The sequence below is a fragment of the Ixodes scapularis genome, unplaced genomic scaffold (assembly GCF_016920785.2).
Source record: "Ixodes scapularis isolate PalLabHiFi unplaced genomic scaffold, ASM1692078v2 PGA_scaffold3__209_contigs__length_174095766, whole genome shotgun sequence".
NCBI lineage: Eukaryota > Metazoa > Arthropoda > Arachnida > Ixodida > Ixodidae > Ixodes > Ixodes scapularis.
Window position 1 is genome coordinate 7,272,679 of NW_024609868.1, and position 15,894 is coordinate 7,288,572.

Sequence of the window (15,894 nt, forward strand, 5' to 3'; positions counted from 1 at the left end):
TTAGTGGCCGCACACTACGGCGAGCATAATACTGCATTCACACTGCCGTTCGAATCGCAACCGCTAAGCGGATTCGCTCGTTTGCATCATCAAATTTGCGTGAAACTGCACTAAATCATTAAGCAACCGCGTTCGCAACCGCTTCGCGAACGCGGTTCAACCGCCAGTGTGAGGGCTCATTCACACTGGAAGCGGATCCGCGTTCGCAAAGCGGTTGCAAACGCGGTTGTATAAGGATGCAGTACAATTGCACGCGCACACGATGACATCAAATGCGCGTGCAATTGCACTGGATCTTTATACAACCGCTTTCGCAACCGCTTCGCGAACGCGGATCCGCTTCCAGTGTGAATGGGGGGTGAGTGAGGCATAACTGAGGTTAATGCTGCCTGTGTAACTAGGGAATTACACTTGTGCGGAAAGCCAAGCTGATTTTATTTTAGTGCGAAAGCACTAACTGTCTTACGGAGCGAGCCGACGTCATCAGCTTTTTTCATATCATTTCAGTGGCGAACACGATACCGGCAGTCCCCATTCGGGGGCAGCTTTCATGGCATATCAGAAGAAATAAAGAGATTTGATCGCTGGCAAGGGTGCTCGAGCTCAAGTACGCCCATTGCCTTGACTGCATTACCAAGAAACGCTGTCCCTGAGTAGCAGAAATTGGTGTATGCCGATCATTAGTTTTATCATTATTCTACTTTATTACGCCACTATTTTAATCTATATATTTTTGTCAATTTTTTTGTTATTAGGGGATGCTCCAGTCGAGCTCCGGCTGCACGATTTACTTTAACCATGGTACTAGTCCCCGGGGTATGCTAAAATTAAATTTTACAAGATTTGAAGGCACTCGGTCGCGCATGTGTAATCGGGCCCACGGTAACGGTACTACGGTAACGGTAGTACGGTAACGGTTTGCTAAATGTTCCTATTGACTTTGAAAGTGCAGAATTCACACGCGGAATTATAAATGAAGAAGACGCGACAGCACATCAAGTGCGTTTCTAAGCACTGCGGCAAAAGCCTCAGGTAACTGTTCCAAAGCGTCGGGGGGAGATAACCGGACAAAAGCTCACCGGACAAATGCTCACCGAACAAAAGCTCACCAATTATTTTACAGGCCCAAACAAAAGCTCCCGTATTTCTTTTTTTTTTTCCCACACATAATAAAGATTGTAGTCATATCTAATATTTCGCATGTTGGGTAGTCTGGTGTCTTGAACCAGTCTTACAACCACTTTAGAAATCTTCGTGGAATACTGGAATTCAGTAGTGGACGGCTCTACCTTTCGATGCCAAGCTTACCTGATCCGGCCCGGGCCGAGACCGGCCCGACTGGAGGTGCGTCGACAGTACTAAATAAAGCACATCTCGGGCCCGGGCTCGAGACAATAGATCGTACTCGGACCGGGCCGGGGCCCGGAAACAGCGCGTATACCACCCGGACCGGCCGGGCCTCAGTTTTAGGGTTGGCCCTGGCCCGTGCAAAGCTTTATGCTGGATGGCCGAGCGCACCTCCCTCCACAACTTGTACCCAAAAGACTGAACTATGCATCGGGGCTATCGGGGCTACCAACAAAACAATTTGTAGCCATATATCTTTTTCTTCTTGTCTAGGATGCAACACGCTCAAACACTCACCCACGAGTCCACATGGGACGATGGTAGTTCTATATGAGAATTTATTCTTAAATTATGTTTTGGTTCTGCGCAGCTTCCATCAGCTGTCAATTTACATGCCCTGTCAACGACATTATTATTTTTCGGGGTTATGAAAACTTTTCAGCCCTATTTAATATTTGTCTGCAACAGAATAAAGTAAAGACATTTTCACCGTCTCTTCTGCGAGAGAATATTGCACGCAAACCATTTGACAAACCAGGCAACGACTTTATCATACATTATTGGAGCTCAACGCCTGCTCCCTAAACCTCTGTAATACCAGACACGAATAGCAATGTATAGTAAGTCATGTCTAAACTCAGACTTAAACTTTGTTTAGACGTCTCACCTCTCGTCTTCAACAGATTGGCCGCGTAAGTGGACCTCCGAAAATAGCACCAGCTAAATTCAATGTCCAAAACAAAAGTAATGTTTATGAAAAAAAAAAAAAAACACCCAACCATTTGTGAGCAACAAATATGGCTGCGCCAAATGTCGACAATAGTGCTATAGTGTGTACTATTTTTGGAGATTTAATTGGCGCTCCTCTTTGGACGGATGTCGTAATGGTCACAGCCAGCTTGAATCTACGCTTGCCGCTCTTCAACCCCTGTTCCAGCTGCAGAAAAATACTCAACTCGCAGCATGCGGCTATAAAGTATTCCGAGCATAAGTGAGCATGTTTCAAGTGACACTAGTTCTGTCAGCACACAGTTCGCGCAAAAAGCACCTTGACGTAGCTGGCCTCCAACGCTATGGGGAGCGCTTTCCTTTTCTTTTTTTCTTTTTCCTCCCACGAAAACAAGGGTAGGAAAGAAGCTTTTTGCGGCACTGTTCGTACAAGCGACAGCGGACACCGTGACCGCGGAGCACAGATTGCTACCCATTGCAAAGACTCTTTCAACCTTGAAGCTGGGAAAAAAATAATCTCGATCGCTGGCGTCCAGAAAGTCACATCGCGACTGCCAGGACCGCTCTTCCGCCTGCCCGCCGGTGACGTACACAGGTAGGGAAAAGTAGGGATTTTTCCTGGTTGCCAGTAGAGAGAGTGGCATTCTGGAACCTTCGCGGCCTGAGTAACTTCAAAATTCAAAAACTTCAGGGAAACATTTTATTTTTATAAAATATTTTTTTCTATTAGTTAAGAAAGGGTTATTGGTGCGGTCTGCCGATTTCCAGCCAAATAAAAAAAACTATAAAAAAACCGTCGGAAGAATTGCGGCGATTTTTTCTCGACCCTCCTTTCACGGGGGAAAAAATAGGTAATTCTGCATTTTTCTGTATTTGCATTCAGGATACTTTATGTCGTTTTTGCAGAAGTATTTCTGTAATCTCCGTATATATATATATATATATATATATATATATATATATATATATAAATACATATATATATATATATATGTGTGTGTGTGTGTGTGTGTGTGTGTGTGTGTGTGTGTGTGTGTGTGTGTGTGTGTGTGTGTGTTTGTGTGTGTGTGTGTGTGTATTTGCATCTTGTACCGAAAATATATATGTATCTCAGTACTTGTAGAATTCCCGAATACTTTTTCGGTTTATCTCTGACCAGTCCTGCGTTACGGGTGTCATCACGCCGTGTTTATGTCCCCACCCGCATTCCAGTCTTCTCACAGCAACAAGCAATGGCTGAGAACAGAGAACGGACTATGCAGGCCACACCCCGCTGCATCATCTGCGACAAGACATTCCCTCTATTCTCGCCGGCGCTTCCCCGGTTGACACTTCCTATTAAAATGAAATCTCGCCCCGGTGAGTCGGAAAATATAAGAGAAATAACAAATGCGATACCCACTTTTTTTTTTTCTTTTTTAACTGGGATTGCGCATTGCCGCCGTATGTAATTCTTCCTTCTACTCTTCTTCCGGTCAAAACAAAAACAACCGAGGAGATGCAAAAAGGCAACAAAATGAGTCATGGGCACGTCGCTTTTTGTTTACCGACATCGCTCCTGTATTACGGTGTTCTCGTTGGAGCTTTTTTTTTTTTAGTCTTCCTGTTTTTGTTGTTGGAGTCGCCCATTTATTTCACCTTTGTTTTTGAGAACATGGGCGCCTATCGCCGTTGCATAGGCTCGCTCTCCTTTTATCTCCCTGCCTTCGCGAAAACGAGATCGAAACACTGTGAAAGCTTTTATCAAGTTTGTGTTCCAAAGCCCCCCCAGAAAGAATAAATAAAATGGAAAACAACAGGTTTTGTTCTTGTTTGCTTTTGTGAAATGCTTTTGCTCCCTTCTATCGCTTCCTCTGGTTCAAACGAGATTATTTTCTTTAAAATCTCCGCGTCATCGTTGTTTTTTTTTCTTTCACTTTAGGTGTATTTTTTTTGTGTGTTTTTTGTTTTTTTATCTGCTACCCATTTCGCCCTTTCGCATCTCGAGCGCCTCCCGATTTTTAAACGGGTTCCGCCACGCCAAGCAATAGCGAACTCCGCTGTTTTATGCAGGTTTCCTTTGAAGGCAGTGTGAACCGAAACACTACATCGTCGAAGCAGTGGTGGTCCAAGACTTTGGTTTTAGGGAAAAGAAGGGTTGGGAGAGAATTGCTTTCTTAGAAAAAAAAAAAGCGACATATCGTTATTTGTTGGATTCTTTTTTTTTATTAGTTTCTTTTTTTTTTACGGTTTACTAATGAATAACTAAAAACCTTGGCTCGCGATATTGCTTTGCGCTAAGTACTCCCGCCATAAGCACACCATAAGATGTCACAAGACGGTTTTTTATACAAGAAACAAAAGTTTCAATAAAACGTTCTTGAACGAGACAAACTATACAAATTAGCAATAATTAAAGTAATCAAGTTCATTAAAAAAGACTCATTCACACTTCGGAAACAATACACGCTATGAGAAAACACAATGTCAACAAACGAATCAAAATAATGCTAAAGGAATTCGTCTGACAAACAAAGTATCAACAGTTTGAAAAGATCGCGTACAATCAAATGACCCTGTTTACACTTCATATCTATACGCTAGAAAAGAGTAGTAGACGAATGGCACCACATAGTGTACACACAGACACAAACAATTCTTACAAGGTATATACACTTGAAACAAAACAAAATCAATAAAGTGAAAGTCTAGCAAAGTAGGTGCAGCCAAACACAAAGACAAGAATCTGCAACATCGATGAATGATCACAAGTAACGTCCAGTTTGTCTCAACAGTGACCAATCCGATGATTTAAATGATTGAGCGAATGCGGCATTCACAATGTCAAAAGGCCATCCGTTTCAATCTTCACCAGATTTTTTTTTTCTTTTTTAGAGCGCAGCTTTTAGGGGCCCGTTCCCGGCTTGAGCGGCGTCGGCGTCGCCGTCGGCGTCGGCGTAACCAAGGTCATCCCAAGGTCACGTGACCCCCAAGGTCACGTGACCCCTCCCAAGGTCATTTCAAGGTCACATGACCCCAAGATGACCCCACGTGACCCCCTGAAGGTCACATGACCCATCTGAGGTCACGTGACCCCCGAGGTCACGTGGTCTCCTCCCCAAGGTCACGTGACCCCTCCAGGTGACGTGACCCCCAAGGTCACGTGAACCCCTGAGGTCACGTGACCGCTCCCAAGGTCATCTCAAGGTCACGTGACCCCAAGGTGACCCCCACGTGACCCCTCTGAGGTCACGTGGGGGTCACCTTGGGGGTCACGTGACCTTGAGGTGACCCCCACGTGACACCCAAGGTCACGTGACCACCAGGTCACGCCTCCCCGAGGTCACGTGACCCCCCTCTCCGAAGTCACGTGCCCCCCCCCTAGGTCACGTGACCCCCCCCAGAGCATATTAAAGAATGAGGGGAGGAGGAGGAGAAGGAGGAGGGGTCTACCCTCTCCTCAGTACCCTTCCCTCCTCCTCCTCCTCAAGAGCTGCGCTCCAATTCGGCGTTACAGGGATTTGTAAACGGCTTTCACTTTTTTAATGTGAAATTCTGAAGCAGAGGGTGTATCACCTATTATGTGAGAGTAATAAGATAGTTCCTATACGCCTCGCAAGTGGGCTCATTTTCCTCTTCTGCGCATGAGAAAGGAAGTAGCGGTGACGTCAGAACGCCGAGTCCTGATTGGCTGATCGCGACCCCCTATTGAGCGTCGTCTGCTCCTTTGCAACGTCGTCTGCTCGCAACATCGTCTGCGTCTGTCTTACCTTTCCTGCGACTTTCGGAGCGAACTCGACTTGGCCTTTAAGGGAGGGCAGACGAAATAACTCGAGCGGTACGTTGTTTTCGTCTAACAGCTAGCAGACGCGCATCAAGGAGGGAAGTCAAAGGACTCACTGGCGAGGTGTCCCGGGGCGCCGAGGTTTGTTTGCTTAGTGTCCGCAAGTTCCCTCCCAAATACTTTTTTACCTCCATTCGTGTGCGGCGAGATCCCTCACACTTTAACGGCCCCGGCGGGTTGGCGCAGTTAACGTCGTCTGCTTTACGTCTGCTAGTCAAAGCGATGGCTGCTTTACCTTTCTTGCGTCTGTCGGAGATTCGCCGCTTTTTCACCGGCGAGAGTCACCGTTGCCTCGGGAAACAAGGAGATAACAAGAGGAAGAAATTGACCTCTTAATCTAAAATTGAGGTCAGCGATCAAAGTATAACACGGGAAGGGTTCACAAGGGTCGCGCGAGCATATTCCATTCAGCACGTCAGCCGGTCGTGGGCAGACGGTCGCCGAGTCGCGGAGTGCCTGCTAGGCCTAACTGCCCAGCTCGTTTGGTCGCGTTCGGTGGAATCGTCGCCGTTGGAGCTTTTCCCCGGTGTCTGTGGATCCAGCGTTCTTGTTCGTCGTGCCCTGTTTCAAATAATTTTTACTTTTTTTTTGCTGCTTGAAGTCAGGACGCGTGAGAAGCTCACGTAGAAAAATAAACGTCCGTGGGTCGTCGCGACCGCGACGCTGTCGGCCATGCTGACTTGATCGTAAGAAGTGCGTAACAGCTTCGGAGCTGTCGTAGGATTTCGCCGTAACCTGCGCAAAACTTACGAAAATTTCGTTTCGTGAATACGAATTTGTTCTTAAGTTTTGTCTTACGCACATTTTTGGCGTAAGATCGTTTCGTGAATCTGGCCTCTGCACTCCCGAAAGTCGCAGGAAACGTAAGACAGACGCAGACGACGTTGCGAGCAGACGACGTTGCAAGGAAGCAGACGACGCTCAGATAGGGGGGCTCGATCAGCCAATCAGGGCTCGGCGTTCTGACGTCACCGCTACCCCCTGCGCAAGGAGCAGACGAACTTGCCCTCCGCATAGACTTCTCCCAGACTGTAGAGCGGCAAAGAGTGACTTTTCTAAAACCGTCATGCACCCTTCAGAGTAGGAAGTCGGTCCTACGCCTCCTTGCCCTTGCGAAGCGGTCTGTCACACTGGACGAATGAACATGAATATCCCGATAGATGTTCAAAAGATCTAGTCCTGTTAGACACTCCTCGGCCATCTTGGCCCGCAACCACGTCATCAGGCAACGGAGCTTTGACAGTCAGCGTCGCAAGTCAGCGTCGCAAGTCGGCGTTGGCTTGGCTGCAGAGGCGACGCTGACTGACAGTGAGGCGAGAATCTGCAGTAACGTTCGGACATTTGGAAACACATCTCCATTGCAAGCGTCGAGGGACTCAGTTGCTGTACGCGGAACCGGAATGTCACAAGTTTGTCGCAGCTATTTCGCCCTCCACATGAGCAGTTTAGGCGTAAGATCTTTCGCCATCGCAGTTCCGCCTTTTGACTCTATCGGATGCGATGATACCGACATGCCGGTATATCTCTATTCGTGCGTCATTGCCTTCAATTAAGTCGGTTCTTAGAGTACAGGGTTCACGTATATGTTCAAGTCGTAAAGCGAAAGGGTTTCTTTGGGAAGGCGTGAAGACAGGTCTTCGGTGATTGATTCCAAAGTCGGAAGAAAAACTCGCTGCCGGTAGAAGGTTTCAAGACCTGTAGTCCTGGCGGGACATCTGTTTGGTTGCGTTCCGGGGAAGAGAGGGTTCCACACCCATTTTGATTGCGGTATGCCTTTAACTTCGGCGAACAGTTGGTTGAACTCGGTGTCCCATATCTCTCTTTTAGCCTTCAGTTGTGAGAGAGTGTCGTGCAAGAGCCCGACCGCAGTTTGCGGATCCAGGGTCTCTTTCTTGAATAGCCGGCTCAATGATTGTGAGAGGGTTTTTCTTCTTTGTTTGTGTGTGATTCATGCAGACACACTGAATTGATTGGAAATAGATCTGCATGAAACGATCGCTTACGTCTTTCGAGCTTCTAGCCAAAGGGATGGTGTACGATGAGCATAATGAATGGTAGTGTGGGGACAGAATTCTGATCGCTGCCAACGCTTACTGGTTCAGCACACGAGACGTGTAGTGTTACCAATTTTTTCCTTGAAAAAAAATTAGGAGGGGGGGTATTCCTCCCCCTCCCCCCTCTTTTCCTTAGCAGTTAGGACTGCCACTGCGTCGAAGGCACCCAATGTATGATGATGCAACACCGCATGGACGAAACCGTAATGTACAAAACAAACAGCTTTTTTTTTTTTTTTTGCTTCCATCAATTTTATATATATATATATATATATATATATATATATATATATATATATATATATGTATATATATATGTATATATTTGCGATGTAAAATTGTCTAAAAGATCAAACGTGTAGATTGATGTATCCATTAGTCTGTGGGTTGTGTTCCTTTGGAAGATACAAGCCTCGTGATGACGCGTTTTGTTCGAAAGACAATATATTTGCCACAGCTAGTGGGGAATCACGCCAATATAAATATTGAAATGAAGATATATCACAACCTTCAAGACCAGGAATTTAACTGAACATTTCTGATCTGTAGCGTGACCATATAACAATGCTCTCAATACACGTTATCGCACATTCTATCAGTGCTGCTCCTCTGACCGCCTTCGCGTATACTTCCATCTCCGCGCTATTTTTAGATCAAATCTGACGCCTTGTAACTCTCCCTCTCTTCGAGGTTCGTTGCATTATTCGAACTACAATTTTTGGACGGCCGACAGGAATCTGTAACAGTGAGCTAACATCGAAGAAGAATAAACGAAGCGAGCGCGAGATTTATGTTAGCACTTCAAGAGGCTTTGATTTCTCGGCGGCTGTTCGCCGGATCTGCTCTTTTCTCCGACGAAACGAAATCGTCCGTACGGAACGACGAAACGTCGTACTGACACGATGGCGGCGACACAAAATGTCAAACACTCTCTCAAAAAAAAAGAAATAAGAAAAAAAAAGAAGCTCTTTTATTTATTTCGCACTTATTTCGTCGAGGGTTCCTTCGAGCACAAAGTGACTATGTCAGCACATTTTGGGCCGTTTTCCCGCGCATTTTCTTTTCCTGGAAATTCTTATCGCAAGGTGTATATATACGAATGGTGTTTTGCTATCGTAGTAACAAACGACCCCCGGTTGGCGAATGTCCATCCGCGCGCGCTACGGAACGCTGCGCTGGTTTCGCTGGCCGCTTTCTCGTCGCCGAAGAAACGCCGCCTTAGCAGCAAGCGTCGATTCCGTGGTCTCGACGATTTCTCGCAATTTTTCTTGGCGCAGTATTTTTCGCTTCTCTTTATTTTATTTGTTTCTTTTTCTTCGGATTTGACAAGCTTTATAAAAGCCAAGGTATAGAGGCCGGATTGCGTGTGACTGGCATTTTTGAAATGTCAGCAAAAAAAAAGGACCATTTTCGAAAAGCGATATCTGAACGAAACGGTCTTGTCTATATTTTTATTTTAGGTTTCGTCTTTATCGAAACGCCGACTCAGAAGATCGATTATCAACAGAATGAAGCCAAATATCCCCTCGGGTATGACAAAATCTTAGAGTTAATCAAATTAAATGTTGATGCATTTAATACGACAGACCTCGGTACACCCAGGCATGCCACGCATAATTGATAATGAAAGTGCAAATGAGTCAGTGGTTGTACCATAGCCCTTTTATTACGACGCACGAAATGTCTATTATGTAGGAAACTAAGCCATTAAACAGCTTTTATCGTAGCTTTATTATGCACGAAGAAATTAGTTAAGATTATTTATGCAACGCAAAAAGCTAAAACTTGACAAGGAGTATGTCGGGGCGTCATATGTTGTTCAAAATGAACTCCACCTTCAACGGAGAAGGGCGTGCCGATTTCTCCTGGGGCTCATTGGCTAATACACTTCATTAATTTTTTATACCGCAAAATTGTTACAGCGCATGTATTGTTTTGTTCTGTTTCGTTAATGCGACGTCAGCTAGCGGTTTTCACTTGGGATGCATACCGTATGATGCGAGACACACAAAATGCGTTTATTCACGATCGTGCGCTTACGATTAAAAGCGAAACTTGGGTTAACACTTGGTTTTGACAGTGAAACCATATTAAGTGGATTACCGAGTGCTGCGGGGAGTGTGCTCTCCCTGCTGCAAGGAAGTTTACACGTTCTACGGCGGAGCAAGGAAGGGCCGAATTTGCAGCGCATTCAAATTCCCAACCGGCCGCGGCACTTTATCTGCATGCAGCGAGTGTTAAGTAGAAAGTCTTCTAATTGAAGTTGGACCTTGAGTCCGGCCGCTGCGAAGCCTAAGTACGTCAACAAGGCGAGGAAATTTAATAGAAGGACACATTTATATCATATACGCAAATGAGCGATCGGAAAGCACTCAAACTATTAGAAATTGCAGAAACGCGCACGATTGTTGGCTGTGCATTTCGTTTGTTTGTGTGTGTGCGTGTGTGTGCGTGTGTGTGCGTGTGTGTCTGTACTTTCGGGCACTACGAATGGATCAATTTGTTATCCAGATCGATATTCAAGACTATGCGTGGTGAGGTCAAAAAATAGTTCGAAAAACATGGTCAATTGATATGCTGAAAAGTCATCATGCTCTGCATCTGAGCCACAGCTGTTCCGATGAGCGAGGGTTCTTCGCTACTCTGCTCTCCGCCTCGTGGGCTCCGAGGCAAAGCGGCGGCCTACGGATCTTCATTTCTTTAGGTGGCGAGTTCACATAGCGGCCGATGTGCCCCCCGTGAAACGGAGGCTTACTGCGGAGAAGGTGTCGTGTCACGAAGACGTCGGTTACACGTCTAAAGATTCCCAGGTGATCAAAAGTATTTCTGTCTTCCAAAAGAATGTAGTAGATTCCTTTTGTGAGTTTAGCGCCAAACCCCGCATCATAATTATTTATTTATTTTACTGGTCTTAGTTACGGCCGGAAATGCGTGCACACTCGCCTACATGGTTTCTCTTCAGAAAACAGCGGGCATTCGCGCGCTTTTTTCTACCTCGCTACTGATTGCTTTGGAAACCAGAGGAACAAATTGTTTTCTTCCTCTCACTACACAGTGTAGAACAGACTCCTCGGTGACTTTGCCCTATCCCAGTGGCTCTCAATTGGGGGTCCGCGAAGGCATTCTAAAAGTCCGCGGCGCCCCGCCTCATCAGTCAAGCCCCGAAATAAAAGTAGTTTTTTCTCAGATTGAGAAGAAACCTTCCGATTTTCGGGTAAGTTTTCTCTTGTTTTCTCTTCAATAAAAGAAGTGCACTTCATACTAGCCCTTAGCTATGTCCATTTATTAAATCATTATAATAATTAACCTATATTTTCCCTTCCTCTCACTACGAACGGGGGGTCCTCCATCATCTCCGCCGATCCCCAAGGGGTCCGCGAAAGCTGAGAACCACTGCTCTACCCAAATAATTATGTATATCGAGTCCTGCGATATACTACTCCTAAAACGTTATTTTAACCTCGATATGTTTCGCACATTTCACTCTAAGAAATGCCTGCGTGTCTGTTTCCCCGCAAAACACTCAAAGAGCCAATCATTGCGATATAGGAAATCAGCTCAGCGAATGAGTCGGAACATCTGTTTAGACCATGGGCGCACCAACCGGGGGGGCAAGGGGGGCGCTTGCCCCCCCCCCCAGTTCTCAGAGTGGGGGGACAAAACATGCGTCTTGCCCCCCCTCCCCCCCCCCCCCCCCCCCCCGAAACAGCCGCCACTGGGCAGGGCAAACACTGGCCGGCGGCGCCCAAGGGATACCAAGGGCACTGCCCACCAATCCTGGGGGGAGGGGGGGGGGCTGGTTTGCCCCCCCACTCAAAAACAAGTTGGTACGCCACTGGTTTAGACCTAAACATAATCTGCGCTGTAGCATTACGCAATGCAAAGCGTCATGCTTGCATTACGTAATGCCAGAGCGCTGATTTAATTTTAAGTTCTGAACAGATGTTTTGCCTCATCATTCGCTGAGCTGATTTCCTCTATCGAAATGGTCGGCTCTTTGAGTGTTTTGCTGGTAAGTAGACGCGCAGGCATATCTTATACGGGTGCTGTCGCTGGGCGCTGCCTGGAAAGCGTCAGTAGTCACGTAACTTTAGATAGAGCTCTCAAGGCAGCGCGGAACCAACAATTTCAAACTTGCTCCGTGACTTTCAGGCCTCGTCTCGGAGTAGTTTCGAATGACCTTGTTACCGCGAGTCACTGGGAGCTTAAGAAACACAGGGCGTGGCTTCTCTTCTCGCTTCTAGCTTCGTGATTGGTTGTTCCGCGCTCTTATTGATAAAGGCAGCAATGTCATTGGTTCAGGAGCGACAAAACTGTGGACGCACCGCGCCCTGCGCGTGCGTCTTAAAACTGTCACTGACTGAATCCACGAGAGTCAACCCTGTGACCACGTCCTCATTCGCTTTTAGCTTAGTCATTCATTGCTAAAATTCGAAACTGTTTTTTTTTTTTATTTATATATCTATATTTCTAACATCACCGAAGGATCCCTCCACTATCCATCGACGCCGACCGGCATACCAATGGAGTTCAATCAACGACCCTCCCCCAGGTGACTCAGCCAACTGAGCAACAACAATGCACGCGGTGGCACGCATTGCGCGGCGACCAGGGTTAATTCGCGGGCGGCCCAGCCTCCCGCGGCCGCAGCAGAGGCCAGAGCGCGTGCATGCATCATGACGCGGCCATCGGCGCCCCCGGCCTGCCTTCCCGCAAAGCCTCTGCTCGCTTTAAATGCGCGGCCATGCTCATTAATCGCGGGCATCCCGTCGGCCCGGCACCCGCGATGTTTGCCCACGGCGCCGCTGGCGACGCCGCTCTGCCTAATGCGGGGGTAAACAGAGCGGCCGTTCGACCGGGCCGTCGGGCTCATGCGACTGCACGTTCGCGCGTCTACGGCGCGGGATGCGAACCCGCGCGTGGACAGCTGGGGTCCTGCAGCGCCGGAGTCCCAGCTCCTGGGCCGAGAACTAGGGTCACGGCCGGTGTGCTATGTATACCTATAGGCAGTAAACTTTTCGATTTTGGCCGAAAAACACCGATATACATCCGTCGGTGTTCAAGTTACGAGATTGGTTACAACCGAAAAAACGCCGATTTTTGTCCACCCTTGATGTTAAAAATACAAAATTGACTAAAACCGAACAACATTATTTTCTGGAAACCACGCTCCAGCAAGGACTCTTTTCACTTTTTTTAAAGATTATTTAATCGATAATCACCGCTGTTAGGGTACGTACGAAACAGATCACCGCAATACACCGATATTTGAAACATGAATAAGCAACCAAAATCATGCGCCGATTTTCTTTATACATGAACACTAGAAAATGTGCCGCCTACGCCTCGGCAAACGTCAGGCGTGGGCAAGTTTAAGGTCAGGGAAAAGAAAGAGTTAGAACTCACAAGCTTACAAATACACATATCAACTATTATAAAACATATTATAAAACGACGAAAAAAGGAAAAGAACACACTGCTCAGTTCGAGGGAACGTGCCGAAATAGCTCAGTTGGGAGAGCGTTAGACTGAAGATCTAAAGGTCCCTGGTTCGATCCCGGGTTTCGGCAGTTCTTTTTTCTCAATTTTTTTAGTAATAGGTGAGATTTTTCTCAGCAAGATCTGCTTTCTCACTGCATATTTTTATGATTTGCCGCTTTCCTGGCCCGGCCATAGAGTGGGCACATCGCATCTATCGCATCCAGAGTGTACCAGTCGCACGCACCCACCATCCTTCTCGCTTTTTTCTTCTGCCCGATCGTAAATCGCACCACCTCGATCTGACGGGCATTTGCCGCATTCATGCGAACAATGAGGGGAATGGTAGAGCGAGCATTGAGGCAGCTCAAGAGCTTGGTGAATGCATCCCTACCGAAAAACCCAGTTTAACTTTTCGCTGTCTGGATTGTGGAACTGGATTACGGGTTTTAGTTGAGCTAGTTGGTACATACTGTTGGCAATCAGGTCAGCTGAAGACGGAAAAAACAAGAACACAAAGGAAAGGACTGGACATTCACACAGCGGTGTGAATGTCCAGTCCACTCCTTCGTGTTCTGGTTTTTTTCCGTGTTCAGCTGACCTGATTGCCAACATTATGTACCAACTAGCCGTGGATGTCCAGTCCTTTCCTTTGTGTTCTTGTTTTTTTCCGTGTTCAGCTGACCTGATTGCCAACATTATGTACCAACTAGCCGTGGATGTCCAGTCCTTTCCTTTGTGTTCTTGTTTTTTCCGTGTTCAGCTGACCTGATTGCCAACATTATGTACCAACTAGCCGTGGATGTCCAGTCCTTTCCTTTGTGTTCTTGTTTTTTTCCGTGTTCAGCTGACCTGATTGCCAACATTATGTACCAACTAGCCGTGGATGTCCAGTCCTTTCCTTTGTGTTCTTGTTTTTTTCCGTGTTCAGCTGACCTGATTGCCAACATTATGTACCAACTAGCCGTGGATGTCCAGTCCTTTCCTTTGTGTTCTTGTTTTTTCCGTGTTCAGCTGACCTGATTGCCAACAATGGAACTGAAAATCTGACTGAATTTGTTTCTGGAAACCTGAAATCCGTATTGCAGACAAAGGAATACTTTTTGGTAACCTGAAATCTAGAGAGCTTATGCAGATAGATTTCCAGTTCAATAATCCAGATAGCAAAACGTTATACCGTTTCTTTTCTCTTTTTTTTCTATTGGCAGGGATTGCGCGTCATTGGAGCTTCGAAGCGCGTGTACACCCGACTTGTACACGTTGCTGAAAAAGAGTAACCGATTACAATTACAATTATACTTCACTGAAAAAAGTAACCGATCACAAATACAATTACACCCTCAAAAAAATAATCAAAAAATTCCTCTTAAGTAATCGATTACTTCGCACGTTACTTTTCATTCAACTTTTTTTTATTACAGTAGCAACATCCTTGGTGTCTCGCGCTCAGTTGTTCGGAAAAAAAAAAGAAGCCGTGACCTTTTTTGCTTAGAGCTGAGTGAGCGACGCCAAAACACCCAATCCCTCTCGTGAAAAAAAAAATAATAAAAAGAGTGTTGTTTATATACATTACTGACAAGAGGCTTAATAATGTCGTTTTTCATGCCCGAACGTAGTCTCCGGTGTACCAAAAAAAAAAAAAAAAGGAACCCAGGAAATGAAGCATAGTGAAGAGGTCACTAATCCTCGAGGTTCCGTGCTTAGTGGTCTCGAAAAAGAAAACAAAATGACCGTTGACCAGAGCTGAGTGACTCCAGCACGTCTAATCGCTTCCCCCGCCCCTTCCACCCTCCTTCCCCCCAGCCCCCCCCCCTCCCCCCTAAAAAAATGTTGAGAAGAATTGTAAAGGGTAATTTTGTAATCGATCACAGCAAAAAAGTAATTCAATTACAAGGATCGTTACTCCTTAGAGGAAGTAATGGAAGCGTTACAAAATTACAGTAAAATGTAATCGATTACAAGTAATCCATTACTTGTAACGCGTTACGTACCCCACACCTGCAGGTTTCTAGAAAACGCCGACACAAACAAATGGTCAGATGACTACCTCTTCTTATCCTCTTCCCTATAAGTTTTTCTCTTTTTTTTTAGAGCGCAGTTCCTAGGCGCTCGTGTCCGGCTTGAGCGGCGTCGCCGTCGCCGTCGGCGTACCGCACGGTGCATTATGGGACTCGTGACGTCACGTAACCCCGGTGACGTCACGTGAGTCCGGTGAGTTCACGTGACCCCCGGGAGGTCACGTGACCATCGTGGGGTCATGTGTTAAGGGGGGTTGTAAGCGACTTTATTTTTTTTTTATTTGCTTTTTTTTAATTTTGTCTCCTCTGTGTTCCTTTTGTGCTTCTCGTCATTTTTTTTTTTTTTTTGCTTGGTTCTTTGGACTGACAAGTCATCACCAGCCCCAGTGAGAGGCCTGCGTCATTGTGGGTGGATCCCCCCGACCCGCCCCCAGCGGCAAACAGG

At 46.4% G+C, this 15,894-nt stretch overlaps 1 non-coding gene across 1 annotated transcript; it reads left to right on the top strand.

Annotated features, from left to right (window-relative positions):
• The first annotated feature begins 13,450 nt into the window (after positions 1-13,450).
• Trnaf-gaa lies at positions 13,451-13,523 on the top strand. Its single transcript has one exon. It is a non-coding gene; the product is annotated as a tRNA-Phe (tRNA).
• The last annotated feature ends 2,371 nt before the right edge of the window (positions 13,524-15,894 follow it).